The 11,381-nt window shown below is 35.7% G+C and overlaps 1 pseudogene; it reads left to right on the top strand.

The window, feature by feature from the left end:
• Window positions 1-2,030: 2,030 nt before the first annotated feature.
• On the top strand, window positions 2,031-7,096 carry LOC117316370 (annotated as a pseudogene).
• The last annotated feature ends 4,285 nt before the right edge of the window (window positions 7,097-11,381 follow it).

Below are 11,381 nucleotides of genomic sequence, written 5' to 3'. Positions count from 1 at the left end.
CTTTATTTCACGTGAAACTATCAAAACGAACCACTATACTTTTTTGGTGTTCATATAAGGTAAAACATTTTTGTATTTTTACTTATTTGTGGCATATATCAGTTATCTATTACTTTTATTTTTATCAGTGTCAGTGATATATCGAAAATTATTCATTCTATAAAAGTGATATTTCACTAGTGAAAAATATATCACTTTTTCTTATATGACCAATCAAAACACTGCTTACAAACGACATTGTGGAAATGCTATAAAAATGTAATAAACAGAATATCTAACAGTGTCTTCAGTAGTAGCAGATATATTTCATGAGTGGCAAAATAAACCGGTTCAGCTTTTAATTAATCAACGGACACTAAACATTCACCTTATATAATTATATGTAAAACAGTTTAACACAATTGTTTCTAAGACCGTAATAGTTCATGACGTCATGGGGCTAATTCATGGTTGTATATAAAATGTAAACCTGTTATTGCAGTCGTCCCGATGCCACCAGAAAGTGGAGCCAACATATGCATGTACAAAATTAAAAACCTATGTCATCGACAGAGAGGAGCAGAAAGTGGGTACAATATTTTACATCAATTCTACACTAGAGTACAAATTATATTTAAATAAGGGTGTTCTACCAATATACAAATGTATTGTCACTGAACTGGGTACTGTTCTACCTAAAATGGTCTTTCATTAATTAATTGAGCTGGGTATTGAACACTCAGGCCTAGGTAACTATATCCTTATCTAAAATTTCCCATAGGAAAGCATTATACAATTGTAGTTCTTACTTGAGGAAAGTTCTTTAGCTTAAGATTTTTACTTTAAATTCAGTAATGCTTTCCTAACGGGAATTTTAACTTCAAGACTTTTCTTGAGTTAATGAATATTGATGAAACTGAGTCCAGGTAGATCAGCGCTATTTTTTAAATATGGAGTTACAGAATTAAATTGCTATGGCACTGCACCAGAGTAAAACATGCTGTTGTGATCACTGTAAATTATACTTAATCTGTTAATGTATTGTTTGTTTGTTTGTTTATGTTTTACGGCCCATCGACAACTACGGTAATTTAGGGCCAAACAATATACTAACATGTTTTATTTTTAAAGTTAAAATCAGATAAAATTTGTCATTTTTAAAAGCATCCGTATTGTATACTTAGATCATTATGATAAAAAAGTTGGTTAAAAATGGTAAAATATATATATGTACGAATAGATTATGTGAACTTTGTTATATAAATAGAACGTCAAAGACAGTAACGTAAAAGACATCAAAGTCTATAAAGTAGATCGATTTCTTTCAAGTAGCTAAATATTGATTTCGAGTCCACGGAACTGTTAATGTAGTGATGATGTAGTTAAGATTAATTTTAATATCAAAGGTCAAAATAAATGTTTATGTTTTATGCATTTTAACAAAAGAGTGTAAAATTTCTTTATAAATTTATCAAACAAGCCTTCAGTCAATTGGGTCATAGTTTGTGTTGACTAAACTGGTATGATTTATTTTAGTTTCAAAGGTTAATCATTGATAACATTTCTATCACCGATGCCACCAATCAATTAACTAATAAAGTCTTAGAGCTCCACACCTTTCACCACATACCTAAAAACATTTTTTTTACAAGAGCAAAGAGGGATAAGCTGAGAAAGTACTTGAAAATACACAAACGTGAATCCAGAAAAGAAAGGAGCAGTCAGAAGATTAGGAGAGTCCGGGAAAAGGACAATAATTACAGAAAGGGAAAATCAGAAGCAAAGATGAAGAGAAATTCTCCGTCACAAACTTCTGTAGGAGACCGGTGGAAAGCAGATGCGAAACGGAAAGCCATTTCCAGAATCAAGCTGCATGTACCAAGGGACTCATTAAAGTTTGCAGTGTCAGTAGCATCATTAATAAAAATGCTTCCCAAAGGGGAAAAAAGAGAAATGGTTATGATAAGTCTTGAGATACAGAAAAAGAAAACCAACTCCTACAAGAGATCCGATTTATTGGTCCGAGCTGTACTAAATAAAAACATCCAGAGATGAGGAAGAAGATCACAAAAGAAATGATGCTTTTAAGGAAGAAAAGGCAAGTTAGAACTGTAGCCACCTGTCTTGGTATCAAAAGTGGATATGTCAATGACAGCACATTGAAAGATACGAGGAAAAACAGATATAATGTTACCAGCGAGGCAGTTGTAGACGATATAAATACATTTTACAACCGTGTAGGTGTATCAACTAACCTTCCTATTTCTAAAAGAATAAAAAAGGATGACGAAGAAAGAAAAGTTTTGGATCGTACAATGGTGGATTTATACAAAACCTATCAGGAAAAAAATCAGCACGCTACTGTAAGCTTTTCAATCGACAGAAACCAGCCAATATAGAGACTACCCGTAAACAACATTGGTATGGATGTTTGTGCGAAGTTTGTACTTTGCAAACAAAGAAAGGATGTAACTCAGATCATGCATGTAAGGAAGAACCAGAGCGCAACTTCTGTTGTTTTGGTTTGGTTTGGTTTATTTTGTTTAACGTCCTATTAAAAGAGCTAAGGTCATTAAATGACGGCCTCCCGTGAGTGCGACATGCATGCGTGTGGTAAGTGCGTATGTGTGTTTTGGAAGGCTGAGGTATGTTCGTGTTAAGTCTCCTTGTGATAAGCCGGATCTTTTGCCGATTTATAGTGCTACCTCACTGAAGCATACTGCCGAAGACACCAAGCAGGACACCCCACCCGGTCACATTATACTGACAACGGGCGAACCAGTCGTTCAACTCCAAATATGCTGAGCGCTAAGCAAGAGTAGCAACTACCATTTTTTAAGACTCCGGTATGTTTCGGCTAGGGAACAGAACCCAACGCCTTCCTCACAGGGGCGAAACGCTCAACTAAAGGCCAAAAGTGAGGCATTGTGAAGGGAGACATTACGAAGAAGAAAGCTGTTAAGAAAGAACAGAAAAGATAAGATCCCAAATTTAGTCGCCTCTTACGATCATGCAATGGGGGCAGCAGGTACAATTCTTACGCCCTACCCAAAGGGCAGCTGTTGTTTTGGAGTTACGGAGGGAGATAGAAACTCTTGCTGTACATTTGTTCGTTGCAAAGTGGCAGCAAGATCAGTTTTCAGGCCTAATCAAGAATATCCCAGACAGAACAGTTGTACTAAACATGGATTTCAGTGAAAACTACACATGTACTTCCCAGAATGAGGTATAAAGTGCCCACTGGGGCCATAATAAAGTAACAATATATCCCACTGTAGCATACTACAAGTGCCCAGTGGTTGATTTCAGTGAGGTTGTCACTGAATCACTGATATTTGTATCAGATGATCAAAACCATGATGCCAGTAAAGTCCATATGTTTGTAACACTCGCCAACAATAAATATAAATATTGGCGAGGATTTGTTCATGTTTGGGAAAGAACATTTGGAGAATGATGACAATGAGGAGCATGCTCAGCATTCAAAGAGAACATTCTTTCTTGTTGAAAATATTGCACATGATCGACCAGACCGTCAGAAGACGAAAACATTGAGTGGAACAAGAAAACTTCAAGCGTGGCAACAAAGTCGGCTATCAATGTCGAAGTTAGAAATTCGTGCTGCTTTTGTGAGAGATGCTTACATTTTGCAGGTTAATGCCAGAATTCTCATTATGTAGATTTGTGGCGCGAGCATGAACTGACATTCCATCATGACCACACAACACAAGGAGCAGAGCAAAGGCAGGGAGTAGGTGGACGTCGGCAAGCGAGGGGAGTTCATCAAGCAAGGGCAATCTGAACACCTAATCCATTTTTTTTCAGGAGCAGGCCAACCCAATCCTTCTCGGGAGAGATTATCAGATCAAAAAACAGAACCGAAGGAAATCAATCAAGAAAATATCCAAAAGTAATTAACTTATCCAATAGAGAGCAATATGAGCATGATTTAAAACTTCTAAAACACAGACTAAAACTTTACTCAAACCCCGAGAAAAGATAGACTAGAACTACAGGTAGATATCAAAGGGTTTAGAAGTAACTACGTCTTATGGGTTTTTTTGCCGATAAGGATTACTCACTGGTACGGAATAAATCAACATTTACACCCCAAAGGGTAGGGACTCTCATCTGGATACATATATCAATACACTTTCAGATTTGATACAAACTACCGATAATCAGTTCACCGACAGAACATTTGCAGAATAGATGCCAATGATTGGTTTGGTTTTATTTGTTGAACATCCTATTAACAGCTAAGGTCATTTAAGGACGGCTTTCCGTGCGTGCGATATGCATGCGTGTGGTTAATACGTATGTGTGTAAGACAATGAACAATCTAAAAAATGACAACACTTTATAGTTATTAAACAAGCCGATAAAGGTGGAGCCATAGTTATTATGGATTCTGATCATTACAAGCAAAAAGTTCTGGAACAATGAAATAACCTTAACTATTACTCAAAAATTACCGAAAATATAGACAAAAACACTATTAGGAAAATTGGTAAACTAACGTCCCAATAGACGAAACTCATTGACAAGGAAAAGGATCACCTCACGTCATTTAAAATCGACATAAATAGATTGATCCAATAATTTATCAGCAAACAAATTTCAGAATGTACAAAAATCCTTACACCTGCAGTTTGAAAAGCCCGAGCTACTTGAGGGATGATATGGACTTCATCCTGATTCATTACTGGTAAGCTTTGATGTTACATGCCTATATACGAATTTATCTCATGATCTCGATATCGAAGTCATACGTTTCTGAACAAACAAACACCCTAATGCAGTACATTCCAGATTCAACACAGAATTTCTTATTGAATCTCAGAAAATTATCTTTCAAAACAGTCCATTTTACTTAGATGGAAAAAACAACTTTCTACAAACCTTAACAATGGGAACGAATGTTGCCCAAACGTATGCAAACCTTGCAACTTAACAACAAACTAAGATCAATTTACTGTGAATCATTTTTCAAGTACGTACGATAATGTTGGAAGAGATATCTCGATGAGTGTTTTAGTACAGGGACAAAGTCTAGAGATGAGTTAACAGTATTCCAGAACACTCTAAACAACCTTAATATGTCCATTCAGTTTACAATGGAATGTATCCAAACAGAACTTCCATTCCTTGATGTACATGTTAAACAAGTGCAATCAATGATTGCGAAAGCTCATTAATTGTTTTATGTATGTATAATCATGTCATTTTGGGAATTTACGTCACATAATATCGCTCCAATACCTCTGATTGATGTATAAACCAAATAATAATTTAGGTTTGGACTAACAAGCTTTCCAAAACATACCCCCAAAATCTTTAAAGTAGTTTTGGGATCCAAAAATGGACTTTCAAGCTTTCCAAAAATTATCTCCAAAATCTTTAAAGTGGATTTTGGTAACTTTAAAGTGGATTTCGGTGCTATAAAGTTAAGTCAACAAAATGGTAAAATGCGACAAAATCACAATTGTTATCTGCATGATTTTGCCATAACATCACTTCTTGACCTCAAATGAATGCATAAAACAAATTGAAACTGTACGGCAATTTCTTAGTTATTGATGTTGTTTTCTTAGTTACATTTAGTATGTTCCATCAAAGCTGAATCATAATCGTCTTTTGCTGGAATGCAAGGTTTGCTGGTTATACATTTGTTTAATCTTTAAACAACATACTATTAAGTAATTATAGTTTGTTAAACCAAGGGTTTGGAGGGGGAAAGAACGTATGTTATGCATCTGCGGTAATCAGTTCCAAGAACAGGTATATCCGCATGCTTTCCCTCGATGTGCTATCGAAATCGAATTTCTTGAGCATCAGTGTTAGTGGAGTATTGTGATACTGATAACATTTAAGTGCAAAAAAACAGGTTAAGTTAATTTGTAAATCTGATGTGATGCTGCTGGAAGAAATTGTTAAACATGAATCTTACTTTGGCAATATTTGTATCTATTTTCCTCCTCTAAGTAATGGTTGTCTGAAACAGTATTAGTTTTATTAGTTCATTTGTTTGCGTAAATCAATAGCGGAAAATTGATGTACAATAAATATCACTTTCAAGGTCAGTGTTCTTGGGTATCCGACTCGTCTTTTCCTGAAACTGAACCGTAGGATCGACATGTAGGTACCTCAGTTGCATCAAGTGAAGCAGACAGAAGTGATTCCTCCTCACTGTCAGAAAACAGTGTCTCTGGTGTTTGCTAAAAAATAGAATATTATTTTGTTAATGAATAAATACATAACAATATTCAACATTGTGTGGGTTTTTTAACAGCTATATTGGTTTCAATGTTTTAAAATGATGTATTTGATAATATTCATTTTATGTTTAAGTGGTATTGTCAGTGTGACAGTGAAGGGGGCCAAGTATACGGATATAGTTCTATATATACAAAGTTTCTATAATATTGGTTTTTATACAAATTAAGTTTCTATATGGGTTTTTATACAAAGTTTCTAACAGTTTTTATACAAAGAACATTTTTGTCATGCCTTTGATGGTCCTTCTTCAGGAGCTTCTGATGAATTAGAGATGGATGTGACTTTGTTCTCATTTGCTTCCTAAAAGAAGAGGATACTGTTGGATATTTTTGAAAATGATGATCTGAATTTCTTTATGTGTTATTTGGTGACTGTTTTCATTTCATTTTCATGAATGTTATTATAAATTCATTTCTTAACTGTTGTTTTTGTTTTGTAGACTTAGTTGCTTTTTATTAATTGTTTTACATTTTAGTAAGTTCGATTTCATTTATCAAAATCCTTTGTTAAGAATGTGTTTATTTTAGACATGCCTTCTGATTTTCTAATTTTGAAAATATTGTAGCCATGGATTCAAGTTGATGACGAATGCCTGGCATTTCCCCCCCCCCCCCCCCCCCCCCCCCTAGATTTTCAATTTTATTCAGATGGTTATTCATTCCCTCAAAATCCATTTGAGTGTGGGCGTTCGATAAGCAACACATACTGTGCTCTAAATTGTCCATTGCGCCTTCTAGGCTTTCAATGAACAGCTGACATTTTTTATGGCAGCTTTACACAGCCTTGCTGATCGTTTTACTGTTTGTATTTGTTTTGCTGTGTTGTAGGGTCTGGTTGATCTTATAGTCCTCAGTTCAGCAATGTTTTTTGAAAGATCTTCACTGTCCTTCTTGATTTTGGTAAAGGTATCATTTATTTTGCCCATTTTCTAAATCTGCAAAATAAAATCTGATTGCCGTCTATCTCGCAAGGTTTTGGTTTGGTTTGGTTTATTTTGTTTAACGTCCTATTAACAGCTAAGGTCATTTAAGGACGGCCTCCCGTGCGTGCGACATGCATGCGTGTGGTGAGTGCATATGTGTGTTTTGGGAGGCTGCGGTATGTTCGTGTTAAGTCTCCTTGTGATAGGCCGGAACTTTTGCCGATTTATAGTGCTACCTCACTGAAGCATACTGCCGAAGACACCCAGCAGCACACCCCACCCGGTCACATTATACTGACAACGGGCACAGGTACACAACAACAAAATACCAAATTGTAAACTATATAAAAGGATAAACTTGCAATGCAGGATGTTCGACTTGATTTGGTATTTGTTCTTAGGGACAATTTCCGAATGGTAATTTTTGTAAGAAACAAACTTCTTCATAAATCTATGTGTTGTTATTACTTTTTGTTTTACACCTGTTATATACACTTTTGAAGGTGGTCTTTTTGTTGTTGAATTCAAATAAGATGACTTTTTGTAATAATCAACAGAAGTAATAAAGTCATGGATCATACAAATTTTAGTGGTTACAAAAAGGAAATTCATGAAAAGAAATTTTGAATTGTTAAATAAGGTGTTTTTTCATAATCGTTCATTTTGTTGTTGGAAAACTTTATTACAAATATCTGCCACATTTACTGTGAATTGCAAAGGTTCTCATCATTCTTACAGAATTTCCAGATTGCATAACACTTAAACTTGTGGTGTGAACTCTGAAAATGAAACAAATTTGAAGTTTTTAAATAATGGAGCTGACAAAAAGACAATCCTAAATTCATATATATTTGTATTGTGACTAGTACATAGAAATGATAATTAACTGTTTAATATTGCCATTTGCAAAAATATGTTCTCTCTTGCAGTCACTGCAATTTGATATTGCATGTAACGACGCATTATTCAGTTGTATAAGGTACTTTTAGGGTATTCTAATGAATACATGGACTTTATCATTTTACCATCACTGGTATTCAACAATGATTAAGATCTAAAGCAAGAACAAACCCATTTTTATGGTATGAAATTTAAACACATTTTCCTATGCCAATGGGCTTGTGAAATGCACATGATTAGGTGACTAGAAATTGTATACTGTTATGCTATTTAAGGAATAGTATATACATATAGTTTCGTTGATGCCTTGATTTCTTTTCCAAATTATATATGATATTTTTAAACTAGGTAATCTACCTGCTTCGGACACATACATATGTACTAACTCCATACTAACCTTGCAGATTGATTCCTGCTCATAATGTCAGGAATCGTGAGGTTTTATTTGTACATACAGGGTGTCCCAAAAAACATGTCCCGACTTTGACAGGAATAACTTTTGCAATACTCAACTTTTTTTGAAAATTCAAAATGCTTTGGAAAGCAGGAGTATCCTAATTTAACTTAATTGGGAAAACATGTACTGATTACATCATCAGTACGTGTGATGACGACATAATAGAAATGATGACGTCATCGATGATGTCACAATTCAGTGACTTTCCAGCAACATGAAGATTCAGGCTGAAATTATTGAACTCTACTATGCGACCGGAAAATCCCCTACTTTAGTGAATGAAATGTTACGAAAACGTCACCCAGGTATGCAGTCCATCTCCAGGAAGCAGATTTACAGAATTGTATCAAAATTTGAAGCTGATGGATGTGTCACCGATCGCAGGAAAGGAAGCAGTGGTAGACGGAGGAGCGCTAGGTGCGACGAGAACATCAGTCAAGTGAAGAACATCATAGAGGAAACACCACAGAGGTCCATCAGAAAGGTACTGTCTGACATGAACCAACATCCAAGTTATGTAATTATGAAATTAATTTCAATTTATAAATAAATATGTAGAACTCAATAATCTCATCCAAGCTCATCTGTTGTGTGCTACTGGAAGCGGATCAACACCGGTTTGCGATCAGAAAAATGACTTTCTGATACATGACATGTAATACTAGTGGCTATGTTTTTTGTCACATACACATGGTCCAACAAAGTGTTGTAGTTAGTTGTAGGGTATGTTATAAGTTGTTGATATTCTTGAAATAAATCTAATATGTGATGTTGTGGTGCAGATGAAAAATCAATGTGAAATCTCCCACAAAGACAGTGGGTGAGTTGATAAAGTCCTGCTGAATGGTCACCAATACTTCTTTCAATTCTTTCCACGTTGCTCTAGGAGATGAGTAGATTGCAATGAGTTGCCGAGACTGGATAGTTGGAGTAACTTCATAGAGGTTTATGGTGATATATTCAATTGCTGTTCCTGATTTTGTAGTACAAGTTGAGTGGTGAATGTCCTGTTGTGAAATGGGAAATTTGGAAAACAGTGCTATTCCTTACATTGGTCTGATATTAGATAATGTTGGCCAGTCGAAGCGTTGCAGGAAAAACTGATCTAGTTGAAAATGTTCATTTCTGTCCAAATGATTTAATTTATGGTTTCTACAAAAATTGCTATGTCAGAATGCTTTACAAGTGGTTCTGTTTTTAGATCCAGAAAATGTTTGTGCAAAGATCGCACATTTTGAAAAACAACAGAAAAATCTTGAACATCTGATTTTGGTACAGGTATGCATGGTGTTAAACGCATTGCTGTCATCATCCTTTGCATTTCTATTTTGACCTCTCTGCTGGATTTAATGGAGTTCTCATTCAGGTTTCTGATGTGCAGGTTGTCCAGGTTTTTTTACCCTACTTAGAACAACATAGAGGGAGTGGGAAAAGCAACGCCATGTGAAGTCCACGACAACTGATTCCATTGTGTCTCCTTGACAACGATGACAGGTTTATGCAGATGCTGGACGTAGTGGAAACTGTTCTCTTAAAACTTGTGCATTTCTGTAGTGTCCAACTGAAATTTGGCGTTTCACTTTGTAAATTGGTGTCCAATCACATTGTATTCATCTGCCCTGCAGGTAGGGCGTAAGAATTGTACCTGCTGCCCCCATTGCATGATCGTAAGAGGCGACTAAACTCGGGATCTTATCTTTCCTCTTGTTTCTTAACAACTTTCTTCTTCCTAATGTCTCTCTTGACAATGCCTCACTTTTGGCCTTTAGTTGAGCGTTCGCCCCTGTGAGGAAGGCTTTGGGTTCTGTCCCCTGGCCGAGACATATCAGAGTCTTTAAAAATGGTAGTTGCTGCTCTTGCTTAGCGCTCAGCAAATAAGGAGTGGGGCGACTGGTTGGCCCGTTGTCAGTATAATGTGACCGGGTGGGGTGTGCTGCTGGGTGTCTTCGGCAGTATGCTCCAGTGAGGTAGCACTCTAAATCAGCAAAAGATCCGGCCTATCACAAGGAGACTTAACACAAACATACCGCAGCCTCCCAAAACACACATACGCACTCATCACACGCATACATGTCGCACGCACGGGAGGCCGTCCTTAAATGACCTTAGCTGTTAATAGGTCGTTAAACAAAATAAACCAAACCAAACCAAACCACAAGGCATAACTAGGAAAACATTAGGGTCTCTAATGAAGTTACATGTAGTTTGAAAACTAATCAACATATCTGAAATGAAATTTGGTGACAACATAGCAGGATAAGTGTTGATTGAAATTTAGGACAAATTAAGGTCAAATCTTGTCTATTTTTAGAATGGAAGCCATTTTATTTTTCAAAATGGCCGCCAAAAGAGTAATTGATGACAGAAATGGCTATGTAGATTGTTTTTATCTCAAACAATATCAAATATATATCTGAATGAAATGTGTTGACAAAACTGCAGGATAAGTGTTTATTTAAAATTCGGACAAAGTAAAGTCCAATCTTGTCTATTTTTAGAATGGTAGCCATTTTATTTTTCAAAATGGCCGCCTTTAGTTATTCTTTGTCAGTCAATTGATAGTTACTCCGACAATTACAAAGATATCCGAGTGAAATCTGAAGAAAATATACGCGTTCAAATGTGGACTAAAGTCCAAACAATTCTGCCTTATTAATGTTTCATTTTTATTTTTATTTTCAAAATGTCCAAACATAACAGAGTGATGGTAACTTCCAAGATATCCGAGGGAACCTGAATTGCATGATCTCAAATGGAATGATATATTTGCTCACATTTGAATAAAGGAAAAGAAGAACTTTTTTTTCATCTTTTTTCTTTTTGCACTCGGAGCATAGAGCAAAG

The sequence above is a fragment of the Pecten maximus genome, chromosome 18, assembly GCF_902652985.1.
Source record: "Pecten maximus chromosome 18, xPecMax1.1, whole genome shotgun sequence".
NCBI classification, from domain to species: Eukaryota; Metazoa; Mollusca; class Bivalvia; order Pectinida; family Pectinidae; genus Pecten; species Pecten maximus.
This window is presented reverse-complemented; position numbering and strand designations above follow the sequence as displayed.